The 27,861-nt window shown below is 40.9% G+C and overlaps 1 protein-coding gene across 4 annotated transcripts in view; it reads left to right on the forward strand.

The window, feature by feature from the left end:
* Positions 1 to 27,861, forward strand: part of GNA14 (G protein subunit alpha 14) — a 217,136-nt gene that overhangs the window by 82,759 nt on the left and 106,516 nt on the right. The window lies entirely within an intron of this gene.

The raw sequence follows: 27,861 nt of genomic DNA on the forward strand, positions 1-27,861 counted from the left end.
TTAGATGTCAGTAGCACCCCCAAGTTGTGACAAAAGTCTCCTGATTTTGCCAGATGTCCCTTTGGAGTCAAATTACCTTGTCTAAGAACTACTGGTGTATCAGGATGCTCGTGTGGCACTTTTTTGCAATGTCAGATTAACTACAAACATCCTAAAGGCTCATCATTTAGAGCCATGCTATTCAACCAAAGTTTAAGGTGAGCCACCTAAGTAATTTCATATTTTCTCAGAGTTGCTTTCCTAAAAGTAAAAAGAAACGGGCATTAATTTTAGTAGTATATTTTATTATAGCCAAGATATTATTGTTTCAACATGTAGTCAATATAAAAATGATTAATGAGATATTTTGCATTTTTTTTTTATTACCTATTTTAAACATCTTTCATACTTTATAAACCTTTAACAGATGAGTCTGGAATGCTGCAAGACCCCAAAGTTGCACGCCATGGAAAACTGTCTTAACAGGTAGTCCACAAAAGAAAGGATTATAGATTTAATAAATCATTCGCTTAGAATCATGTACTCATTGTCACCATTTGGAAGCATGAGATTATCCATCTTTGGGATTTAGAAAGCACCACTTCAACCAAACTGATAGGAAAAGTCTCGTTCAAAAAAAATCAGCGTCTCCTATTTGCTGTAGTTCTGCTGGAATGTCGGCGTCATATGGGGTAAAGCCAACACAATGAGATTTGGCAAGATAAGCCTCTCCGGAAATCAGGCATATTTTATACTTGATCCAGGGTCCGTATTGGTGTGGGATGCAGTTCTGTGTTTCTCCGCCATTGACTTTCTGTGCACTTAAAAATGAAACAAATCAGTATTTGCAAGACATACAGCCATTACCTGTCTTTTTCATGGCTTTGAAAATACCCAGAAATTGCCCGATGCCGTGAATGCTTCATTCATTTGTCCTGGAGTTTAAAGGCACACCCTCTTGTCACCATGGAAACAGACTCACATCCTAAGGAAACTGATTCAGTTTCTCCCTTCTAATGATAATATATAGCGTGAACCCTGAAGAGAACAATGGATCTACTTTAGGTCCCCTTGTCGAGCCGAATGGTGCTTACTGGCTTCATGAAACTCCTCCACATTCCATCTTTGTCCTGGGTTTGTATTTGCTGTGCAGTAGTACATGGTGAGGGGTGTGACATTTTAATCCCCTGCCTCAGAATTATTGCATTTGTGTGACCAACCCAAGTGCTGGGCTGATTTCATACAAACTGAAGTCACTGAACATTTGATAACAGGTTCCCGTTAGCTCTGGAAAGTTGATAAATCAGATACTGGGACCTAACTCTAGCCGGGGCCGGAATAAACTAGTTAAGGCCTATAGGTGGCCCCAAGATCTGAAGATGATCAAATTCAGGGGAAAAAGACCACTTAAAATGAGTCCACTTATAATGGGGCCCAGCATTTCATAGAAATACTAGGAGGGGGTGGTTTAATTGGAATTTCATTTTGAAGACTAAAACACACATTATAAATACAAATTTATTTGATCTTGCATTATAAAATTTTTAAGTTATAATAGCAAAAACAGTTGAAAATGTAGGTTGAATAAACATGTATTGAACATTTCATTGTAAATTTTTCAGCAAAATTTTAATAGCATGTTATTATGTCTTTTCCGTCACTTGGGACATTATTAGTAAACTCTTTTCAATCATTCAAACCATTTCCTCTTCACCACCCCTATTTGGCCTTAGTGTCACTTTTTCATGTTACTGTTTACTCCCTAGAATAAACCTCTAACTAGGTGGCTCCTTTCTGTGCCCTCTCCCCAACTCAGTTCCCTATACCCACACACATCCCATATGGATCCCTTTTAGATTCTGTGCCTTTGTTTTGTTCTTGAAATACTTTCCTTGCTCTTAACCCTCATGCCTCCTTCAGTTTAGGTGCGCCATCTTTGTTAAAGAGTGTTCAGATTCACTTTACTTTTTCTTTGTCCCCAGGCCTTCCACAGCAGTTATCTGTTCCACTCACATGGGTGCTTAATCACACACTAATTCCTAACATTTTAGGGTCCTTAGGTAGTGCAAATGGCTAATGTGTTTGGCTGCTAACTGAAAGGTTAGGCAGTTTGAGTCTACTCAGAGGCACACGTGAGGTCTCCATGAGTTGGAATCGACCTGATGGCAACTGGTTTTAATTCCTAACTTTATTTGGATGATGCATTTTTATGTGCTTTGCCTACCTATATAATTGCTGTGAGAGAAGGGATGGGGCATCTTGCCCCTAGTGAAAAGCACTCACAGAACGGGATCTCAGTAGCCCATTGTTGAGCTGAGTTGAAGTGATTCCTGAGTCTTCTGAATCCATGTTGTTAAGCTTCGATGCTACTTTTTTTTTTTAATAGCTACTGAGGTTTTCTAATGAAATCCCATAGGGCAGCTATTTCAAAGCATTTATAGACTCACAGGCTGTTAGAAAGAAGCAGTTCTGAATATATACGGGTAATTCATGTGACTAAAAATTTGACTGTGGATTGAAAATTTCTTAAGTTCACCAGTCTTTGAAACCCTCCAAAGAAAGGCAGCAGTGGTCACTAGGTATATTGAAGCTTTATCCCAAAAAGGGAGAAAGCAAAGGAATGCAAGAGAGGAGAGATTTCCTCAGAAAGAAAATCCTTTGGTAAGACTCTATTTGATTGGCAGAAACTATCTAGACAGGAAAATGAGAAATTGATTTGGTGACTGAAGTCCCTGGGTGGTGCAGATGGTTAATATGCTCCCAAAAGTTTGGAGGTTCAAGTCCACCCAGAGGAACCTTGGGAGAGAGGCCTCGTGATCTACTTCTGAAAAATCAGCCATTAAAAATCCCATGGAGCACAGTTCTATTCCGACACACACGGGTTGCCAAGAGTCAGAGTTGACTTGAGGGCAACTTTTTTTTTTTTTTTTGTAATGTAGTAATTAGTTAGCCAGCTGAAAGAAAATACGATCAAATTCTAGCTTCCTGGGTTTTATACTGGACATTGGTCTACGAGTTAGAAGATACTTATTAAAAACAGTGTTTAAACTATGAAATATTGACATCACTTGCATGACATTTTATAGTGGTTTCTCTGATTCACTCACTCTTCCCCATCTTTAAAATATTTCTTATCCTCAGTTTGGCATCTAGGTGGCTCAAATGGTTAACTGCCCTAGTACTGGCCAAAAGGTTGGTGGTTCGAACCCACCTAGAAGGGGCTTGGAAGGCAGGCCCTATGGAGCAATTCTCCTCTGACACATACTGGGTCACCATGAGTCAGAGTGGGCTCCATGGCAACTGGTCAATTTACATAAACCTGTTGCCGTGGAATTGATTCCAACGGATAGTGACCCTAATTTACATATAAGGGTTTTTTTCTTGATTTTTACCTACATTTTTTAAAACATAAATCTGAGGGGAGAAATGGCCAAAGAATCTGTTTCTGTTGAACCAACCACTTCTTCATTCATTCACTGTAGCAAGCTCAAAGTGAAAGAATTTTTTCCCCTTACACGATCGCGCTCTTACGCCTGCACACACGTGCTCACTATCATTCCTCATGTACACTTTCTTTCCTACGTGCCTTCGTGTGAGCTGTTGCCTTCCTTTGGAGCACACTCCTCTTCCATCTCCATACAACGAAGTCCTACCCATCTATCAGGACGCAGATCACCTGGCCCTTCTTCATCCTGCCCTCTGGTCCAGAAGAGATTTGCCCTTATCAGCTTCCCTAGTTCTTTGTCTTATTCTCCTGACCCCCATGTTGTGTTTCTGGCAACCCGTCATCTGTTTCATAGACCACACATTTCTTGAGGGCAGGGGCCATAACTTGCACCTTTCTCGTCTGTGCTTCCGCAGGGGAAGGCACCACTGTCTTTGGTGGGCGCAGTCAGCTACTTCCAAGCAGAGCCCACCCAGAAGCTATGCTGGTTGCTAACAGTTGGAGCTTAGGATCGAGCTCCATGGAAATGACTTCTGGAAAGTTGGGCTCCATTCTGAGTAATTGGACTTCCAATGGTTAATTGATGGGGATTAAGAAGTGAGATGCATTTCTTATTAGTAATAAGAGTTTAGGCTCAGAGGAATTTGTGGAGTCATAGCTAAGAATCCAGAGATAAGATATGTCTTCTGGGTTATGTCAAAGTGGTGAGAACAACAGGCTATAAATCAGGCTAGAAGGCAAGAGAAAGAACAAAGCTGAGCAACACTGGACGAGACCCAGATATTTAACCCCACTCTGCTTAGGTGCTCAGGGGAAGTTTTCTTCATTTTTACAAATGGCATCACTATCTTTTCTAGAGGAGATACAGCACTGAATTAGAAGCTTCGAAGTTGCTTCTTTAGAATACAGAGATAAACAAAGGCAGTTGAGAGTCTTTCTTAGAAAATAATTTCTGCTTCCATTCTGTTTTATTTTTTTAATTTTTATTGTGCTTTAAGTGAAAGTTTACAAATCAAGTTAGTCCCTCATACAAAAATTTATATACACCTTTTTGATATATACTCCTAGTTGCTCTCCTCTAGTGAGACAGCACATTCCTTCCCTCCATTCTATTTTCGTGTCCATTCGGCCAACCTCTGACCCCCTTTGCCCTCTCATCTCCCCTCCAGACAGGAGCTGCCCACATAGTCTCGCTCTTCACCAGTATCTTTTTCTATCCCATAGTCCAGTCCAGTCCCTGTCTGAAGAGTTGGCTTTGGGAATGGTTCCTGTCTTGGGCTAACAGAAGACCTGGGGACATGACCTCCAGGGTCCTTCTAGTCTCAGTCAGACCGTTAAGTCTGGTCTTTTTACAAGAATTTGGGGTCTGCATCCCACTGTTCTCCTGCTCCTTCAGGGGTTCTCTGTTGTGTTCCCTGTCAGGGAAATCATTAGCTGTAGCCAGGCACCATCTAGTTCTTCTGGTCTCAGACTGATGTAGCCTCTGTTTTATGTGGCCCTTTCTGTCCCTTGGGCTCATAATTACCTTGTGTCTTTGGTGTTCTTCATTCTCCTTTACTCCAGGTGGGTTGAAACCAACTGATGCATCTTAGATGTCCGCTTGCTAGTGTTTAAGACCCCAGGTGCCACTCTCCAAGGTGGGATGCGGAATGTTTTCTTAATAGATTTTATTATGCCAATTGACTTAGATGTCCCCTGAAGCCATGGTCCCCAAACCCCTGCCTCTCCTACTCTGCCCTTCAAAGCATTCAGTTTATTCAGGAAACTTCTTTGCTTGTGGCTTAGTCCAGTTGTGCTGATCTCTCCTGCATTGTGTGTTGTCTTTCCCTTCACCATTCTGTTTTTTTTATATGCCTCTGATTTTATGCAGAAGGCAGCCCCAGTCCCCATCCCCTCCCTGGCCATCTTTGATGGCGCGGCCCAAGCTCTCCTTACCTGACAACTTTACTCCCTAGATGCATTTCCTAGACATGATTTTGATGTCATAAGTTTTAAATGCATGATCTAGGAGTTCCATAAGCCCCTTCCTCTGGAAGCCCCTTGTTTTAGTCATCTAGTGCTGCTATAACCCAAAGAGAAATTTATTTTCTCGCAGTCTAGGAGGCTAGCAGTCTGAATTCAGAGTGCCAGCTCCAGGGGAAGGCTTTCTCTCTCTGTTGGTTCTGGGGGAAGGTCTTTGTCTTCAGTCTTCCCCAGTTGAGGCTTCTTAGCACAGAGACCCCAGGTCCAAAGGACGCACTGTTTTTCTGGCTCTTGTTTCTTGGTAGCATGAGGTTAAGAACATTGTTCTACATGAACAATATGGTATGAACACATTTAAAAATACTAATAAAAACTTCCATGATGTTATCAAATATGCAGCCTATATCCAGATGACTCAATTGTCTTAAGAATTATTATTTTTTTTTTAATTAGTTTGCTAACGTAAGTCCCAGAAGTCTGGGAAGCTGAAACAAATTTCAGAGGATGGAGAATTGTAAGGGAAGAGAATAAACTGGTACATGCATAAAATACAGAACTTGGAGCTGGGGCCCTGGGTGGTTGTGAGGCCTTGGAAAAGCCATTTTGTCTGAGTTCATTGGCAAAATAAAAAGGATGGGTGAAGGTAATTCTTATGGCCTATTCTAATTCCCCCTCAAAAAATGTGATTATAAATTGTTAAGGTAAAAATATTATGCAAGTGATACCTTGTGTCTTGGTTATCTAGGCTGCTATAACAGAAATACCACAAGTAGATGGCTTTAACAAAGAGAAATTTATTTCTTCACATTAAAGTAGGCTAAAAGTCCAAATTCAGGGTGTCAGCTCCATGGGAAGGCTTTCTCTCTCTGTCAGCCTTCTTGTCAATCTTTGCCTGGACTAGGAGCTTCTCCACGCAGGAACCTGGGGTCCAAAGGACACGCTGTGCTCCTGGCACAACTTTCTTGGTGGTATGAGGTCCCCCAACCCTTTGCTTGCTTCCCTTTCCTTTTATCTCTTGAGAGATAAAAGGTGGTGCAGGCAACACCCCAGGGAAACTTCCTTTACATTGGATCGGGGATGTGACCTTAGTAAGGGTGTTACAATCCTACCCTAATCCTCTTTAACATAAAATTTACAATCACAAAATGATGGACAACCACACAGTACTGGGAATCGTGGCCCAGACAAGTTGATACACATATTTTTGGGAGGACCTAATTCAATCCATGACACCTGGTTTTTGAAAAAGTGTTTATTTCTTCTTCGTTCTTGATTAGGGATTGTCTAGTGATGAAAGCTGGAGGTGGCTTACCCTTCTAGTGTACCATGTTCTCCCATGAGATAATTGTCTATTAACCACTGTACCGCTTGTTCCACTGGAGGAGAAACAGACTGTTGTGGGTTTTGAACTTAGCTTAGTTCCTTGTACCATTTATCCAGGCCTTCTCTTGTTTTTCCCTCATATTTTTTTAGTCATTGAAAAGGCTGTTTCATCCCCTGCCAAAAAGGTTCCCTAATGTGGGCCATTCAGTGTTCCCTGCTAACCAATATTTTATTCTTAATGAAATATTGTTTGAGTAATTATGGGGTGAGAGTGCTCAACAGAATGTCTGTTCTTGCCCTAGAACATGAAAAAAATTGGAAAGAGCATGATGGTCTTCTACGATTTCGTTTTGATTTTGTTGATGCACACTGTGTCCTGGTTTCTTTCCCAGTGGGCCAGAGTGCTCATGGATATAATAAATTTGGGAGATGTGCCTAACTCTGCCCACTCACTGTAGTCCCTCTGAGTTGATTGCTGCTGTCTCCTAAGCTATTTTCTTCCTATTTTTCTCTCGGGCATCATCCTTTTCTCTTTCCCTTCTCCTTTCTCATTTGTTCATTCATTTCAATCATTCATTTGTTCATTCATCATACACTTAATGCATGCCTCTTTGGCCCCAGGCATGGGAGGGTGGGAGTGGAGGCAGCTGTGGAGGGGCATCCCCGCATACCATTGATTTACTTCCAAAGGAGGCCATTTAAAGAAAAAAATCTGTGAAATAGACTCTGACTTATGGCAACCACGTGTGTGTCAGAGTAGAACTGTGCTCCATAGGGTTTTCAATGGCTGATTTTTTTGGTCTTTTTTCCAAGGGACCTCTGGGTGGACTCAAACCTCCAACTTTCTGGCTAATAGCTGAGCACATTAACCGTTTGCACCACCCGTATCTCCCTTCTAAATGAAGGGCTGCAAAAGGATCACTTCCTTGGAGACCCTGTTTGGTTACCAGAATAAGAAAGAAAAGGGGCCCAGGGGATGTGTGTGTGGCACAATGGTTTCTTACAAGGCAATTTCCAAACAAGCTTCTGATTCAGAAAACAGGTCTGCGATTGGTTGGGGGAAATGGAGAAGGGGAAGAGCGTGGGATGTGCAGTTGGGACTCACCTGGGCTGTGAAGAAGAGGTAGGCTTAGTTCTCTGAGACTTGCTAACACACAAATGGAGATGCGTTATGTGATGCCTCTGTGGTGGCCTGATACATTTCACTTTTTGATGAGGCCATTTTATTCCATTCTAAAACATTTCATACACATACATACACACCACACACACACACACACACACACACACACACATATTTTGCTGAACCTTTTGAAAATTTTAGGTCTCCTAAATATTCCATCATTCATCTAAAAAAAAAAGGCCATTCTCTTATATAACCACAATATAGTTACCACACCTAAGAAAATTAATGATACTGCCATTATATCAAATATCATTTAAGTGTCAATCCAGGATATGCATGTTTTCACTTTAACAATTCCTGTGAAATTCTTTCCAGAGCATCTGTGCTAATTTATTGCTCCCAACAGCAAGGCATGAAAATTTTATTTACCCCCAGGCTCACCAGCATCTTATTAGCTGGCTTTAAATTTTGTTAGTCTGATGGGTAAAATGTATCACTTTCACATTTGCCTTTTTAAAAAGAAAACTCAGCCACAAAAACATGTAATCCAAGTACAAGATGTTATCTGTAATGGTACAGCTAGAAATGGGATCCCAGTTGGACTTCCAGCCCAGGGTCATAACTCACATGTCTGTGAGCAGTTTAGAGCAGGATACTCATATCCTTCTGAAGATTTAGGAAAGAAATATAATACAGCTCAGTTCTTCATTTTATAAATGTAGACCGTTCAGCCAAAAGTCTTGTCGGAGGATGTTTTGACACAATTATCTTGGGCTCTGAAATGTTTTCAGCGAAATATTAATAGCTCATATCGCTTAAAAATTCATACAAAATGAATAACTTTAGTGTTAGAATCACTGACGAATATCAAGCCCTGACACTGAGAATAGAGAGGAAACAAAGAATAAATTGTGTCCTCACTATCCTTGTTGATGGAACTGAGAAGAAAACTGTTTTTAATTAAAACATACAAAAAAAACCTCTTAGATTTAAAGGTTCTTGACAGGTAATAGAGGGGACATGTGTATAACCAAATGGTCGTAGAATTTTGTTTACTTTCTTATGCGTAAGTAATAAAAACAATGTATCCCTACCACCCAGTTGGTACCACCGTTAACATTATACTTCAACTGAAAAGCATATGTAGATCTCTCTGTGTGTGCATGCGTGCATAAAAATTCTCTAGACCGCCTTCACGTTAATGTAATACTAATGCTTATTGTTTACTATGTGCCAAGCACTGGTTTCAGAGCTTGTGCTGTTATTATTCCCATTTTCCAGATGAGACCATTGAGGCCCTATTCAAGGTTAGGCAGCAGGTGAATTGCAGACCTAAATTTGAGCACAGGCAACTGTCTTAACCTCTACTATACTACCTCTCGACTAGGTAGGTTTTATGCATTACTTGTTCTTTTTTTTTGTATTTTTCTTTTATTGCTGATAATATACACAGCAAAACATATACCAGTTCAACAGTTTCTACACATATGATTCAATGACATCGATTATATTCTTCAAGTTGTGCAGCCATTCTCATCCTCCTTTTCCAAATTGTTCCTCCCTCATTAACATTATGGGCATTTTAATTGTGGTGCTTAATACAACTAATTGTATTTGGTTATAAGAACCCAGAAGTCTGAAGACAAAAAAACAAACAAACAAACAAAAAACCAAACCCGAAAAACAACTAAGGTAAAGTAATAAAGATTTCAAAATTAATTCTTGTTTTTCTGATGTATCAAGGCTAAATAGAGCTGCAATGAAAGCTCATTCTGGAAGTGGGTACCCCTGTCCTCTTGCTGAGTGAGTTGGGTATTTTGCTGTGTTTGTTTTCCTTTTCTTTGTTATACCGAGGGTAATCGCTCTTTGTGAGATGATCTTGGAATCGTTAAAGGAGCCCAAGACTTGCCATTGAGTCAATTCCAACTCCTAACGACCCTGTAGGACAGAATAGAACTGCCTTATAGAGCTTCCAAGGGGCGCCTGGTGGATTTGAACTGCCGACCTTTTGGTTAGCAACCGTAGCACTTAACTACTACTCCACCAGGGTTTCAGTTAGAGGAGCGGCAGGTAATTATTATAGATCATATACCGTAACAAAGAAGGTAATCAGATTGACCAGTGGGTGTACCTTGGAACACATGCCATGGAGTACAAAAACAAGAAGGCTTTGTCAGTTTTAAACTTTAGCTTGGAGAACTTCACCAACAGATCCTTTGTTTCATGCCCAAAATCAATGCTTAAGAGACCTAAAAATTCTCAGAACATTTTGTCCCATTATTTTGTCACTAAGTCTGTTTCTCAGGTTTGCTCCCCTCTTTTCATTTAAGCCTCCGCTATTCCTTCACTTTTGACAGGCAGCTCCCCAACAAACAAACATAGCAAATAAGCAAACAACCCTCCAGAATCTGGATGTCATAAATTCTTTTTATTCAATTTTAGAGCTTTTGGGAAATAATGTTTTTTCTTGAATTATTTTTCATTTTATATTAAGGCTGTATTGCAAATATTGCCATACTCAAATCACTGCAGATGTTTTCTACAAAAGAATCCAAGAATGAAAATAGTTATCTTTTAAGAAATCAAAGAGCACACCATCAACCTCTTTTTCTTATTGTTTCTCGTTTATCAAAGATGCTGCTCAGATCGAGTAAGAGAATAATTCTTTCTGGGTGTTTTTCGCTATAGTTCCTTCTGTGAGGATGGAATTGCCTGGATGTTAGGAGGTGGGGAGGGACCCATGAAAGAAGGCTTTAACTTCAGGTGAGAGGCAGCTTGAGAACCTGATGGGCTAGTGATTTGGGGTCGCTGAGTGATGGGTATGTATGTGTGTGTGCACAGGTGTATGACTAGATCCCAGTTGTTCTAATCTTTTGAGCAGTCTTGCGTCTGCCACAAATGTACTTCATGGGGGTAGGAGGAAGGTTGGAGTTGACATAAGTATGCGATTTACCTCAGCCAGTGACCAACCAGATGTCACAATCTAGATGTAGAAATTTAAGGGCCCTGTTTATTTGCAGGACAGAATTTGGGCTTTAAAAAATTAGTACTCCAATAGAAATAGAATCCACCCGGAGCTCAACAAGATTTAGAATTTGAAGAATGAGGAGGGAGAAGTGGAAAAGCATTGCTAGAGAATGTTCATCAAATGGTCAGAAAATATTAACCAAGGACCCTTGATTTCGGTTGCTGTTGATTTGTAGGTACATATAAGCTCTGTGTGGAGCCCTGGTGGTGCAGTGGTTGAGAGCTTGGCTGCTAACCAAAAGATCGACAGTTCGAATCCACCAGCCGCTCCTTGGAAACCCTATGAGGCAGTTCTACTCTGTCCTATAGGGTCACTATGAGTCGGAATTGACTTGATGGCAACAGGTTAAGCTCTGTGTAAAGTATAATGAAAATTCTCAGTTAATCTGCTAAAGAGGTTTATACTTTCTTCCTTAAAGTCTTTGATGGGGGAAAAAAAAATCCATGCATGTAAATGGAAGGGTTTGGTGGGAAACTAATCAGACTACTCTGAAATATTCACTGCTCTTACCACGAATGTCAGAATGAATTTTCACTTCTATGGAAGATTTAAAGTAGAAACTGGGCCCACAATAATATAACTAGTAAGGGAAAATCTTGTCTGATCCTGAGATCCCTGTAACTAAATTTCCAGTATGGGAGGACGAATCTGGAAGTGGCCATTTTAATATGTACACCGAAGTCTGTAACTAATCTTGTTTCTCCTTGAGGACAACCCGTCTTTGGCAATGTCCTGGAAAGCCGTCTTATTTCCATTTCCCGTTTGATTGTCTTCAGATTTCAGTGTGTAGGCAATAGTTGGATTACAGGAGAATATATAAAGTACCGTTCAATGGCTACTTCCAAGATGTTTTAAATGTACTTTTAAAATAATTTGTGGTGAAAATATACACAACAAAACACTTCCTAATTCAACAATTTCTACCTGTATAATTCAGCGACATGGATTAGATTATTCTTGTGTTTAAATGCACTTTTAATTAGTATTGTCAAAACAATTTCACACCACAATGCTTAACTTGAATGCCTTTATTGATAATACATGTTTGGCACCTAGGCATGCACTGATAAGGTTATTTGAGGGTGGATTTTTGGTATGTATGGGATTACATGATATTACTCCCAATTGTGGACGGGTGGGTCCTGGGTAATATAGCTAGTCCAGAAACACTGGCTAACTCAGAAGAACCTTAGTAAATTTAGCCAAAAGTATGTACCATTCTTACATGCTTATGAAGATTCCCTTGGTTCTTAAAAGTGCTCTCTTTGTTTTTAGTCTTCCTTTTTTTCAGCAAAGAACTAAAAGATATTTCTCTATTGGTTAGATCTATATCAAAATATACCCAGGCTGCATGAGTGAGTCCTGAGCAAAAAGGGATATAAGAGAAGTTTGTCATTGATACTAACATTCTCCACCCTGAGTACTTGTTGAATCAGGGAAGCCTTGAACATTGGCAAGGCCCATACAAGAGTACAAATGGAAGCCACTGACTTGTGTTCCCTCCTACTGCACCCCCTGCCCCATCCACAGTGCAAAGGCTTTAGACGCTCTTGGCTGGCACATCAAGCTTTGTCTACACACACTCACGAACATCTGCCCCTTCGCCACACTCAGGCCTAAGAACATGCACACCGGTGGCATGTCCATCCTCAGGTGAGTGAATTGGGAAAGGCAGTAGGCTTGGAGCCATTTGGAAAGTGAAACTTCAGGGTTCCTAGTGCCTGGAGGGAAACCCTGTGCTAACCAAAAGGTCGGCAGCTCGAAACCACCAGGCGCTCCTTGGAAACTCTATGGGGCAGTTCTACTCTGTCCTATAGGGTCACTATGAGTCGGAATTGACTCGAAGGCAGTGGGTTTGGTTTTTGGTTTGGTTTAGTGCCTGAAGCATGGTCTTCAAGCTGGGCAGAGAGCATGGACTACAAGTGGGTGTGTCCCTTTGGCCCTGTGGACTCCTCGCTCCATTGGGTGGGAACGAGATTAAACAGGGCAAAAATAAATCCCTTTAAATTAGCGTAGGGCTCCTTTGCCCAACTTGAAGGGTGGCACCGTGCTGAGCCTGGAATAGGAGAACAGTTGCAGGATACAGTCTGACTGGCCTTCTCCCTTTTAGCCAGTAAGCATTCGAAAATCTGTTCTGTGCAGATTGTTACCCTAGGTGTTGTGGGAGGATACCAACTACAAAGCTAATTTTAATCTAGTTGTGGGGGAGACAAAAGCTGAACTGAGAATAACTATAAAACAACTGATATTCACATGGGAAAATTGTTGGTCCATAATTGTTGAGTAAGAGACTTTTTGGTGAAATGGAGTAAAGTGATGGAGCAAAAAGGCTGGTTTCAGGGCCATAGGATGTTGGCGATCATGGAGACCAGGGCTGGAAAACTCATGCTTTCAGGGGTCCAGCAGGTACCATAGATGTGTGACTGGACCTGGTATAAGGCGGCAGGGATTGGGGGTGGGGGGAGAGTATGGGAGGGTTTTTGTTGAACTAGAAAGTGTATGCCCCATCAAAATACTTTCAAATAAAAAAAAAAAGTTAAACAATATACTGGCCAAATAAAATGAGAATAAGATTCCTGAGCCCAAGCTTCTATGGTTATTACTGAAGAAATTAAGCTGATACTGTCGTTTCAATGCAGACACTTAATAACTTGATCGTTTATCTGCACTGACTTCTAATAAAGTAATTTTAGTTAAGGGCATTGCTTCCCACAGAAAAGAAGTAGGAGGAGAAAAGTTGTAAAATGACAATTCTTCAGCATCCTAATAACAGTCCAGATGGTGGTTAAGAGAAGGAGGAGCAATGAAGATCCCTTTTCCCTTTCATGTTAAAGGAAAAAAAAAAAAAAAGTTTACTATATTTAGAAAATGTGAAGAAATCCCCCATTCTTCTTTCCACTTTTGTAAAAAATTCTACCAACAATTATTACATCAAGTTTCCCTGAGAGTTGAGCCAGCATGATCACCATTTCCAAACAGAACTTCTTCCTAATCTCCCCGTTATTATCAGAAACCCTACCAAGTTCCTGGTCTCAAAGGTACTCATTCTTGTTTCTAACCTTTATGCTCAAATCCATTCAGTCTTCCAAAACATTACTTCCTTCTTCCTCTCCATTTCCATAGTTGTTACCCTTATCACTCATCATAATAATTTAATAGTTGAATGTTGCTTTCTATAATTAAAAGTGCATTTAATTCTCACAACCAATTGGCAATACGGAGATGATGGGGTGGTATTCTGTCCATTTAATTGATGAAGAAACTGAGGGTCTGAACGTTTATGTAACTTAACTAAGGTCACAAGATTAACTAGTATATTATAAAGCTGAGATTCCAGCATGGATAGGCTCTTTACCTCTAAGAAAAAACAATACTCAACCCAAAATGGAGTACCTAATTATATTTATTTTGCTGTGTTGCTTTCTCAATCATTCTAAAGGAAAAACCACAAGAACATATCTTTACCACTGGGATAAAATGAGAGTAATTCACAAATCATTCTTCTTTGATTCCGTGCACCTTGGAGGAAAACCCATAAAACCAAGCCCATTGCCGTCAAGTCAATTCCAACTCATAGTGGCCCTATAGGACTGACTAGAACTGCCCCATAGGGTTTCCAAGGAGCAGCTGGAGGATTCGGACTGCTGACCTTTTGGTTAGCAGCCAAGCTCTTAACCACTGCGCCACCAGGGCTCTTTGGAGAAATAACCCTTGTTATTACTGAAGCAAAGGCATCCTGGTATAAGCAAAGGCTTATATTGCCTGTTTTTTTTTTTTTTTTCCTTACAACAACAGAGTTTCTTTTATATATTTAATTATAGCCTTTGAATTTATATCAAGTTCGCTTTTGGTGGAAAGATATTTTTTTCATAAGTAGGTCACTAGAGATATAATTAATACAGATAATAGCTATCTCATGTACAAATTTCTTTTAGTTGAAATGACCTCTTGCTTATTCTTTTCCACTGCCTGTAACAGAGCAGCTACTTGGGTTATGTTGTTCAGCTGGCTTTATAGCAAAGTCAAAAAATATATCCTCTCAGTAGAAGAAATATGTCAGCAACTCCCACAGTTTTCTTACTGAAAAACTAGGTTTTTTTTTTTTTCATGGCGGAGGTTATATGAAAAGGAAAAGCTGGTTGGTTGGGATTTTCTTGGATCATATGTTCAAGCAGGGATTTGGAGTTGTAATGCCAGAAGGAGGCTAAAAGTCTCCCCTACCCCAATAAAGCAGTTATACTTAGGGTGGAGTTCCTGGGTAGTACAAATGGTTAACGTGCTCTACTGAAGGTTGGAGGTTCAAGTCTACCCAGAGGCACGTTGGAAGAAAGGTTTGGTGATCTACTTCAAGAAACAAACAAAAAAAGAAATCAGCCATTGAAAACCCTCTGGAGCACAGTTCTGTCTACTCTGACACATATGGGGTTGCCACGAGTCAGAGTTGACTCAACAGCAACTGGTATTTATACTTGGGGAGGCCATAGACTTCATTGTCCATCCTGATTATGCTTAACCCACCTAGAGAGAAAAGTCCCCCCTGGTTTGTAAACACTTTCCCACGAATAGAGAGATCCCGATAATGGGTGCTGGAGAGTATTAGGAATCATTAGCTTGCCCTCTCGGAAATTAAAAAAAATATTTGAGTAACTCTTTTGGATATCAGAGACATATTGAACAACTTTTGGTCAAATGTTTTGGTTTTAGTCATTCTGGAGCTCCTGGTTCGGGGAAGAGTGAGGGGAATTTTGACTTGGAGCAAAGGCAGTGAGGGAGATGACCTTCCCCATGGGGGCAGAGACTCATGCCTTAGAATTAGTGCCCAGCCTACAAACTCAATATATGTTCAATAAATAATGATTGGGATGACTCTTAACACATACCGAATTGGCCTGTGACTTTATTTGATCCACAGCTGTACACCAAAAAAGTTTCTTTCTGAGGATGAAACAGTAATCAATATCATTTGATGAGAGATCAAGAACTGAGTAAATACAAACTTGTTTTCAATTTGGGGGTTGAGAGGCGAATTACAGGGGGAGAGCTTACTTCATTTACCTTGGGAAAAAACATCTCTGATTTAGATTAAAAAGATCCCAAGGCTATGTTGTGATTAGATGAGAAGTGCTCAGTAAGGGGATATGCAGTAATTCTTCAGTGATTCAGGCATTTATGGAGCAACTACTCAATAAGTGTTGTCTGAGGTGCTGAAGTTCAAAGGTACTCAAGACAGTTCCTGACCAAAGGGAATTCACAAACGTGTAAGAAGACATGTAAACATACAGTTAGAACTCATCATGACAAACATGACACTAATGGAACATAAAGATATAGTGATGACGGGGGAAGAGAATGAGCCTTCCTGGGAGTTCAGGGGGTTCCTGGAAAAGGTGATGCTTGAGCTGTGTGGACAGTGAGATGAACGATTTGGCCATGGCGTCAGGAGGGCTGCTGGGATAGAGAAAGGAAGGCAAGAAATGACATGGCCTGAGTTTCAAGTGCTTGAAGAAACCTTGCCAGTATCTTGGTATCCTTGCCGGTATCTTGTTATTACTTTACGCATAGGTTCTTAAACCAGACATTTCAAGAGGAAGTTCACATAAATTGATCACAATGGTGGGCTGAAAAACCCATTTGAATATATATTTTAAATCTAAATAAAACTAACTTCCTATTGCTTCCAGAATGCTGAGAAGGACTTCGAAAGAATAATTTCATATCCATGTAAAATTGGTGAATGGTAGCGCATTGTGCCTTTTAGAGCTCTACAGTGTTGGAATTCCGTTGTTTTCATTCTTAACCTGATCCTATATTAAATTGCATGAATAGCTACTTTTCTTTTGATGACATGTAGTTTATTTTCCTTTAAGTTTATCTTTACTGACAGGGAGAGGATGGATAGGAAAGTTGGCCAGGCCCTCTGTAATTACTGGTGTTTCTGCAAAGTGCTTCAGTGTTTGAAAATGGCTATTTCATCTCCTTGCCTGCCCTTGTTAATGCTTAAGAATTTTAAGTCCATTGTTTTTATACAGCTTCTCTCCTCTCCTTTATGTAACTTCTGTGTTCGTTGTAGTCTTTCTTCTCCTTTTTTAACATGAGTGAAATCAAACTTTTAGATGATTGTAGCTGGTGTGCAAGGCTAAGTTCTGGCTTTGGACTCGTTCTTGTGTTCATCATCCTAGAGTTATGTTACTCCTCATAGTCCTTCGGTGGTTGAGAGGACAGTCTTATCAGAGCCGTGTTGTTATGATTTCGTGGTGGACGTTTCTGTTAATATGGAGAAAATGCTAATTTGCAGAAGCAGCAGTAAACTGTGGAAGACTCTAAAGCCATTTATGAAAGTGCTTAATATTTGCCTTTTTAGAAAGTAAAGCCATTATGACTCAGAGTCTCATAGAGCAGAAAATGCTCTCCTGACCCTCCTTAGTGGAAACGCTGGTGGTGTAGTGGGTAAGACCTACGGCTGCTAACCAGAAGGTCGGCAGTTCAAATCCACCAGGTGCTCCTTAGAAACCCTATGGGGCAGTTCTACTCTGTCCTATAGGGTTGCTATGAGTTGGAATTCACTCGAAGGTAGGTTTTTATTTTATTTTATTTTTTTTAACCCTCTTTAGAAGTGAACTGAGTTGTGCTTTCGGTGAAATCACTAATATTTTAGCTGTAAACCACAGAGCCTATTTGGGTGGGTTTCTCCCTATCCTTCCTGTGGTGTATTCATTTTTAGGGAAATGTAATTGATATCCAGGGCATTTTCCAAAATAGAGTTTTGTCACCAACAAGCATTTGATTCTTAAAATTCTGGAATTTTATACAGGTAAGATATGGACACAGAATGAACAAAATCATATAAGTCTCATGGAAATGTCACGGCAGATCCCAACAGATCTCTGCATCATGTAACCACACATAAGAGATGCCTGTCAGTCAAGGCCCACCGTTCCCTGACATAAACCGGGAATACTAATTAATAATATTAATTAGCAAATCATAATTAGCTGAACAGTTGAATTGAATTTTTAAGAATATCACATTTGTAACAAATTACAGAAAAGTATTTGTATAGTTGAGCAGCTCAAACTTAATTTAGAGTAAAAAATTAGCTTTGTGGTCACATTGCATTTGAAATTTTAAATGGGCTTATGGCAAATATGCGAAGTACATTATTTTTGGTACTTCAAACCAGAAAAAAATATTCAAAACATTTCTTTTGATTGAAAATTGCTAACATGACCTTTTGGCTTTGCCCGATAGAATAACCGCCTACAAGTTTGGACTTTGAAATACTTTCTTGATCAAAATGAGACTCAAAGATGACCAAAAAGTAGCAAGAAATACTTTGAATCACTGCTGTTTTTGACTGATTAATAAAGATGATTTTGAAGATCAGTGAATCAAAAAGACCATCAAATATAGGACAGCATCTATTTTTTTGTTTTAAATCTCATGTGATTTGGAATTTCTTCATTTAATATCTCTCAGCTTTCCCTTTGTGTTTCAAAAGCTTTGCGTTAGCCTCTTTGGTTGAGAGAGTGGCCATGAAGCCCTGTCTCCTATTGTTTCCAGTTCTCCATTGCCTAGGACATTGCTACTTCTCCTTTTATGGTGAAAAGCAGCATCTCCTCTATTTGCAAGAGCAGAAACTGGGGAAGGTGACATGGTTGTGATGGAGACATGGGGGCTGGGCAGTGGCAGGCAGGACTAACTTGGATAAGTGGATCTTAATGGTGTTGTAAAAATGTTTTTCTCCTGGAAATTGGAGAACAGAGTTCCCAGGGGGATATTCGATTCATGCAGAAATGAAATTGAAACTTGGTGTGATAGCCCATCTGCTAAACAGAAGGGGATGTAACAGCTTGAGCAGTCCAGATCCAGGTAAAATTATATCAGCAGGGGCTCCCTTCGGAAGACGGCTTTCCTGGGTGGTGCAAACAGTTAAGTGTTCTACTATTACCGGAAAGGTTGGCGGTTCAAAGCCACCCAGTGGTGCCTCAGAAGACAGCCTTGAAAACCCTATGAAACAGTTCTATTCCGCTGCACACACGGAGTTGCCATGAGTCGGAATAAAGTGGCCAGTAACTGGTTTGGTTTGGTTTTCCCTTTGGAAGGGCCCTGGCAAAATAATAGAACTGAGGAAGTGTCCAAGAATCTTCATTTTTAATGAGTATCCTTCTCCCCAGAGGAATCTGCTCCATGCCTATGTAGGAAATCATTTGGAATTTTCCTCTTTGTTAGCCAGATTCTCCCCTAAATCAGTATCTTTACAATAGCCAGCGCCAGGAGTCCAGCTCCCACACGTGCGGAAGCTCCCACTGAGTGGAGTGGTTACTGCCCAAGGTCAGCAGTGTGTTAAAGGGACCAGGGTTTGGATCCAAGCAGAGTGCCACAAAGTCAACCTGCATTCTCCCCTAAGCAGCCCTCCTTGCTGCTGAGAACTGACCCTGCTTAAAGATGCCAAAAGGAATTTTCTTAACTCATTCCTTAACCCCACAACCTGAAAAGCCTGATTCTGAACTTGAAAGCCTTCCCTGTGTGACTGGCCCTGGGACTCGCATGTCCTCATCAGAATGGGCAAGTGGCAGGGAGCCTGCTTCTGTATTAGGATGCTTTTCATCGCCAAACAGACTCCTGTAACTGGTCCTCAGTCTTCTCTTGACCAGCAAAATCCACTTCCTATTGCTTTCCCAAACTGTAACACCCTGGTATCGATAGCCAACAAATATGCACTCCTAAATATTTATTAGGAGTTCCAGGCCCTGGGTGGTACAAATGGTTAACATGCTTGGCTTCTAACTGAAAGGTTGGTGGCTTAATTCCACCCAGAGTTGCCTTGAAGAAAGGCCTGGCAATCTACTTCCGAAAAACCTTTGAAAACCCTTTGGAGAATGGTTCTACTCTGGCACACACACGGCATCGTCATGTGTCGGAACCGATTTCATGGCAACTGGTTATGTGCACTGTTTTAGGCTCCAAAGATAACAGGAAACAAGGGAAATGAAGTCCCTGTCTGTATAGAGCTGACCTGCTGGTCATATCAATTATGTTAGCATCACTCACTGCCCATTGGTTGCATAGGTAATTTAGACTGCATGAACAACGTCCAGAATTGTGTTTCCATTTTTGTTCTTACGTTTTATTCTATTTACGTTGTACTCTGTAAAACTGAGCTAAAAACAACAGCTTCTCACAGATGCTTTCAGAAAACATCAGGCTGCTGCCCATTTGAGAAACCTGATAACGGCTCCTTTTGGCTCCCAGGGAGGTGGCCTTCTGGAATTTTTGATGAATGTTAGAACAATTGGCTTTCTGTTTAGATGTCCTCAGTCTATCACTTGGAAAGGACTTATTTTGCATTGGGCACCATTCCCTCCTGACTTCTGAAAGGGACATTTTCCCCCAGGAGCTTCCCTGCGTATTTAAAATCAAGTTGATTTTACATCATATTACTTTCTCGAATCTCAGAAAGAGCTTAGAGTTTTAGTGTTAAGACATTATGCTGGCCTTTTTTTTTCTCAGTTACGTGAGTTTCAATCCTTTCAACTACTTTGTGTCTGGATGAGGTTTCTGGGTAGAATTTCAGAAGCCTCCAGAGAGCAAGGGGAGAAAAGCTCCTTTAGGAATAAAAAGGTAAATTTCCCAGAGAAAGAACACTAATTTGCATGTGTTGTTTTTCAAAATGCGGCACCCGGGCCACTGGGGGCAGGCTGGGTATTTTTGGGTGGAATGTCACTGAAGTTTTCTTTGTTTTATTACAGCCTATTAATTTTGATTAATCATGGCAAATGATTCTGGTTTTGCACTTATGACATTCATGTTTCCTTTTATAACAAACTTATTTAAATAGAAAAAGACAAATATTAAGTATACAGCCAGAGGTACCTCAGAAGAAAGGCCTGGTGACCTACTTCTGAAAAATCAGCCATTGGAAACCCGGTGGAGTACAGTCCTGCTGTGACACACTTGGGGTCATCGTGAGTCAGAGTCAACTAGACGGCAACTGACTGGTTTGCCACATGTTGTTGTTAAGTGCCATCAAGTGGGTTCCCACTCATAGCGACCCATATGTGTAGCAGAATGAAACCTGCCCGTTCCTGCACCATCCTCACATTTGTTGCTGTGTTTGGGCCCATTGTTGTAGCCACTGTGTCAGTCCATCGCCTTGAGGGCCTTTCTGTTTTTTGCTGACCCTCTACATTACCAGGCAGGATATCCTCCAGGGACTGGTCCCTCCTGATGACATGTGCAAAGTGTGTGAGACAAAGTCTCGCCATCCTTGATTCTAAAGAACATTCTGGCTGTAATTCTTCCAAGACAGATTTGTTCGTTCTTCTGGCAGTCCGTGGTATATTCAATGTTCTTCGCCAACAACATAATTCAAATGCATCAATTCTTCAGTGTTCCTTATTCATTGTCCTGCTTTCCCATGCATTTCAGGTGATTAAAAACACCATGGTTTGGGTCTGGTGCACCTTAGTCCTCAAGGTGACATCTTTGCTTTTTTAACACTTTAAAGAGATCTTTTGCAGCAGATTTCCCCAGTGCAATACATTGTTTGATTTCTTTCTTTTTTTTTTTTTTTTGTGCTTTAAGTGAAAGTTTACAATTCAAGTCAGTTTCTCATACAAAAACTTACACACACATTGTTATGTGACCCTAGTTGCTCTCCCTATAATGTGACAGTACACTCCTTCTCTCCACCCTGTATTTCCCGTGGCCATTCAACCAGCTCCTGTGCCCCTCTGCCTTCTCATCTCACCTCTGGAGAGGAGCTGCCCACATGGTCTCATGTGTCTACTTGAGCTAAGAAGCACATTCCTCACCAGTATCGTTTTATGTCTTATAGTCCAGTCCAATCTTTGTCTGAAGGCTTCGGGAATGGTTTTAGTTTTGGGCTAACACAGAGTCTGAGAAGGGTAAGTGTTGACATGTTGTGGGGTTAGCACCAATGTCACAAAAAAAGTATATACTGATTATTTAATGAGAAGCTAGTTCTGTAAACCTTCATCTAAAGTACAATTAAAAAGAAAATAAATGGGGGAGAAGAGCCATTTCCCTTATTTATATTTGGAACAGAATCTAGAAATGAAATTGTAATTTTATTCCTTTCCCTCCCCCGTGTTTTGACAGTGTTGGGTCCAGGAGCAAAGCCCTTCTGTGCCATGATTTTCCCCGTAGCATCTGAGTAAATGCCTTGATGACCTGACACCAAAGTTCATCTTCCAGACAAAACCTTTTCCCTCTGTCCCAAACAACTGCTCCCAGGGTGATGGCTCACTCTCTGTTTGAGAACTGTAGTTTTTTCAACTGTAGAGACCCCCCCCCACCACCATTACCACCACCCATCAGCTTGTTTATTTTGTTGGGGAGCAGGTGAGAAAGTATTCCTAAAGAATTAAGGAACAAAAAGAGCATAGAGCTGACCCATGCTACTGACTCAAACCACACATTCTAATATGTAATTAAAACCCATTAATTAGGTAGGCTGTAAAAGCTAAGTCACCTCATCTTCCAGTTACCAGTAATTTTCTTTCTAAAAATTATATCCTTTAGTTTCTTCTCTTACTTTCCCTGGATAAATGAGTAATTGTTCTCAGTGTCTGAGTGTTGAGTTTCTGCTTAGAACAAGCGAGGAAACTCAGGTCCTTAGCTTGATTTCACCTGGTCCCTGGGGCCATCTTCCCTCTTGTTCCCCTTCCTTCTCCTCCCCCCCCCCCACTTAGCCCCAGCCATCTCTTTTAGAGCGGAGCTTTAAGTCTTAAAGATAACATCCCAAGTGTTGGAATCTTGGTAGCAAGTAGAGACGTGCTTAATCAGATAGGAGAGATGTGCTTTGGGCCGTTTATTTACGGAAACATCGAGCATAAAACTAGCACATGGTGTTATCATGGGAAGTGCACGGACCCCAGTGTGCATTTAGACCCAGGTCCACCACTTACAAGCTGAGTGACCTTGGGCAAGGGCTTTAATATCTCTGATTCTCAGTTTTATCTTTGGGAAAAAGACAAGATTCTAACTGGGGTGTGATGGGCCTTAAATGAGAGATGGGGCCCTCACTCCACAGAGCCTCCTGGTTCTCCCTCCACCTGAGCCTTCCATAGTGTATGTCTTTCAATCTGTCTTCTTTGCCTTTAACTTTCCCTTTTTTTGTCCCACATTTGATTTTTTATACTTCAAAAAACCACAAGAAAGAACTGAAGAGTATTTTTAAATATTGGTATTTATCAGATACATTTAATCTTCTTTTTTTTTTTTAGATTAATCTTTATAATCACTTAATATATTTTTAAATATTCCATGTCCAAAAGCAAAATTCAGTGCCTTAAAAAAAAGTTTGTATGTTTGGGGCTGGAGGTGGGGTTGTCTTTCACCTCTTGAAAGTGAGTGATTCTTACTACCAAAAAGGTTCTCTACCTTTATGTAAAGAATTTTGGGCTGAATCATGAGTGATTTTTTCTGGCTTCAGGGCCAAACTGACAGCTTGCCTTGAAGTAGTTATGTCATTTCTGTGTTTCCCTCAATTTCTTGGTGTGTAAAAAATGTAGAAACATTAATGTTTGCTTGGGTAATGTAGTGGGGGACCAGAGTTCAACTCTGCTGGGGTGGATAATGGAAACCCTTGTGATATAGTGGTTAAGAGCTACAGCTGCTAACCAAAAGGTCGGCAGTTCGAATCCACCAGGTGCTCCTTGAAAACCCTATGGGGCAGTTCTACCCTGTTCTATAGGGTTGCTATGAGTTGGAATCAACTCGACGGCAACATGTTTGGTTTTTACGGGTTTGCGGTGGATAAAAGAAAGCATGGCAGTATTGTAGTAGGTGCAGGAACCCAAAGATTCTGAAATGGCAGAAGTCTAATCTGATTGTGGACTTTATATTAAGGTCTGACAGTCTTGGCTCTTCCCAGAGATCCTCACATTGTCCTATGGGGTCTGGGAGGCCAAGAGTCATTGTGAAGCTTTGGCTTCCCAGGCTGCTGGGTCTCATCACAGTCATCCTTGTAGAATCCTTGTGGGATTTTTCTGAGATTGCCCATAGCATAAGACCTATGGAGGAAAATTGTGACTTTTCATGTTCATTCCATTCATTTCTTTAATTCCTTCATTTAGCAGTTCTTTGAGTGCCGACTGTGGCAGGCTCAGTGTTAGCAGGACCCAAGGGCATTAGTGGTTCAGTGGTACAATTCTTGTGTTTTATGCAGGAGACCTGGGTTTGATTTCCTGCCAGTCCATCTCCTGCCAGCCACCAGTAGAGGCTTGCGTGTTGCTATGATGATGTACAGGTTTCTGAGGAGCTTCAAGACTAAGATGGACTAAGAAGAAAGGCCTGGAAATTTGTGGATCACAACAGTCTGCTCTGCAACCCATCAAGGGAATGGTGAATGGTGCAAGACTGGAAGTGTTTCATCCTGTTGTGCCTGTGGTCGCCGTGAGTCTGGCCGACTAGACAGCAGCTAACAACAACAACTCTTCTGGGACTGAAAGTGTAGTGAGAGACATATCTGCAAACAATTAGGGGACATTTACATGTTCCTACCAGGGTACCCACAGGCTCTATGGGACCCCACAGAGCACAGGCTTAACTGTTGGGGGTGTGGAGGGGAAGAGAAGTCTTTCTAGGGGAGGTGATATTTGTGGTGAACCTTTTAGGCTAAGGCGTCCGCGGCCTGACTCCTAATCCCAGTTCTGTGTTTGCACCTGACCTTGGCTTGTCACTGATTCTCCAGCATTTCTCATCCCTGGAGTGGGACCGGGATCACAGCACCCGCCTTTCCTGTCTCAGAGGTAGAAGTGAGGTAACCAGGGACACTGGTGAGGGCAGTGTCTGGAGGTTCTTTCTCACGCCTCAGCCATTTGTGCCTGCAAAATGGCGGGTGGCCAAGGTTTAGAGTTCTGTGTGTGGCTGTAGGCTCCAGAGTTTGTCCTCAGTGTAACTAAAAAAAAAAAAAAAAAAAAACTTTTTTTTTTTTTTTTTTTAAGTGCTTCCAAGTATGACCAACATGTTCCCTTCTGGCAGTAGTGTCTGTCACTGGAGTCCGATTGTCTAAGAAGATGCCCATTCTTTCTCTTGCTAACTGTGTGACCTTGCAGAGATTTCTTAGCCAACCTGAGCCTCAGGTTCCTCAAAATGAAGGTAATGAATGATAGCACATACCTCGCAGGGTGGCTGGAAAGATTAAGGGAGATAATCTGTGTAGAACACCTGGAATGTAGTGGGAACTCTAATATTAACCTTATCAGCCATTACTAAGTGAGTAACCCAGAAAAGTTTACAGAGAACCAAGTTAAGGATTCTGCTAGACCATTTTTGTGTGTGTGTGTGGTTAAAGTTATCTGTACCCACATAGCACACTGGGTGGTTGAAAGAAGATGACATATTCTTTTCTTTTTTTTTTTAATTTCTGTTAAAAAAAATTTTTTTTATTGTGCTTTAGATGGAGGTTTACAGAACAAACTAGTTTCTCATTAAACAGTCAGTACACGCATTGTTCTATGACATTGGTCAACAGCTCCACAACATGTCTACACTCTCCCTTTTTGTCCTTGGGTTCCCTATTACCAGCTTTCCTGTTCCCTGCTGCCTCCTAGTCCTTGCTCCTGGGCTGGTGTGCCCCTTTAGTCTCCTTTTGTTTTATGGGCCTGTCCAATCTTTGGCTGAAGGGTGAACCTCAGGAGCGACTTCATAATTGAGCTGAAAATGTGTCCGGGGCCGTACTCTCACGGTTTCTCTGGTCTCTGTCAGGCCAGCAAGTGTGGCCTTTCTTTTTGAGTTAGAATTTTGTTCTATATTTTTCTCCAGCTCTGCCTGGAACCCTCCATTGTGATCCCTGTCAGAGCAGTCAGTCGATGGTGGTAGCCGGGCACCATCTAGTTGTACTGCACTCAGTCTAGTGGTGGATGTGGTCCATTAGTCCTTTGGACTAATCTTTCCCTTGTATCTTTAGTTTTAGAAGATGACATATTCTATTTTCCCGTGTTGAGGATAGTTAAGCATAGTGAAGGTAATTGAGACTGGGTGAATTCTTAACAAATATTTTGATGCATATATTCAAAAAATACTTGTAAAATACAATAAAATAATAAATACATACCAAGCGTCAGGCCTTGTACCTGGCACAAGGGGAGACAATATAAGTAAAAATAAACACGCTCCTGGTCCTGCCCTATGGAATTTGTAGGCAGGTAGGGAAGACACATGTTAAGCAGAGAATCACATTAACGGGCAAAAGTGCAGCTGGGACACTGTAGCACTTGTCCTACAAATATGTTGTATCCATCTACCTTGACAAACATATCTCTATAACTGCAATGTCAAAAAATATGTGTATGATTATGGTTTTTACATGACGGAAAGTCAGCAAAGTACCAAAGATGATTGAACTTAACTATTATTGCACATTCTGGATGTTGTGTTCGGAGCCTTGCCAGCACAGTGGTTAAGAGCTTGGCTGCTGACCAAAAGGTTAGCAGTTTGAATCCGCCAATCGCTCCTTGGAAACTCTACGGGGCAGTTCTGCTCTGTCCTATAGGGTCACCATGAGTGGGAATTGACTAAACAGCAGTGGGTTTTTGTTTTTTGGTGTGTGTTGTGTTGGTGGGCCAATGAAATGTGGATAAGTAATAAAATAAAGATATTTATAATTATTTCGTATTCCATACGTTTTTTTGCCTTCATTGTAGCAAAACCACTAATTATGTGGTTTTAAATAAGATTTCACATAATTTATGTTCTTTTGGCTGAGTTAGACAACTTCTTTTCTTTTATATTGAGATAGCTCTCATGTACTATGTAGTTCACCCATTAACTGAGTCATAATAGTTATGAGGTAGTTTTTCATTGATTTCAATTTGAAGAAACTTTGCTCTGCTGAGAACATGTCAGCCTGAATTGTTAATAAAATTCTTAATGAAACACTTACATTTGGAAATGGACCATGAATATGACATATCATGATCTGAATATGGTAATAGAATCCCATATGAATAATTATCTTTATCACAGAAAGTGTTTTAACTCCATCGTATAAGTCTTTACCACTTATATTGCAATTTTTACCTTTGTTTTAAAAAGCAATAACTAAATCTAATAGTGATGTGAAGTATTGGTATCATATTTCACACTCGTTGCATCTAGACCTATATCCTATACAAAATTTAAGAGCAATATGAATGGTGAAGGTGGTAGTTGTCAGATCACGCTCAGTTGCCATGTGCAAGCATTGTGAGTTCTGAGGACCTCCTGAAGTACAAACTGGAACATGAAGAGAAGCAAGAAAGTAAACTTTTGGCACCACTGGAAAACCAACGCAAGGATCAATTGCATTCATGTATCTGAAAGAAAGGAATTGACAAGTTAATTAGCCTTTCCTTGTATCTAGGTGTTTCTGGTACTCACATCCTTCCCTGCAGTATGATACTAGCAGTGGCAAAGCCCTCAAATGTCCAGGGCTTTCAGACAATTTTTTCAGGGCCTTAGGACAAGGGACGTGAGGAAGCATTTCCCAAGGGTGGCTCAGCGATATGATAGCAATCCTTGCCTTCCAGCAGGAGACCCGGGTTTGATTCCCAGCCAGTGTATATCATGTGTGGCCACCACCCATTGTCAGTGGAGGCTTGTGTTTTGCTGTGATGGTGAGCTTCCAGACTAAGACAGCTACAGAGAAAGGCCAGTTGATCTACTTCCAAAAATCAGCCAGTGAAAACCCTGTGGATCACAACAGTCAGATCCACAACTAATCATGAACTGGGTAGCATTTAGTTCTGGTGTGTGTGGGGTTGCCATGAGTTGGGGGTTGATTTGATGGCACCTAACAACAACCCTGGTGGCGTAGTGGTTAAGTGCTATGGCTGCTAATCAAAGGGCCGACAGTTTGAATCCACCAGGCTCTCCTTGGAAACTCTATGGGGTAGTTCTACTCTGTTCTATAGGGTCGCTAATGAGTCGGAATTGACTCGACGGCACTGGGTTTGGTTTTTTTTTTCTGGTTTAACAACAATAAACAGTTTT

Source organism: Loxodonta africana, chromosome 9 (assembly GCF_030014295.1).
Source record: "Loxodonta africana isolate mLoxAfr1 chromosome 9, mLoxAfr1.hap2, whole genome shotgun sequence".
In the NCBI taxonomy this organism is placed as follows: domain Eukaryota; kingdom Metazoa; phylum Chordata; class Mammalia; order Proboscidea; family Elephantidae; genus Loxodonta; species Loxodonta africana.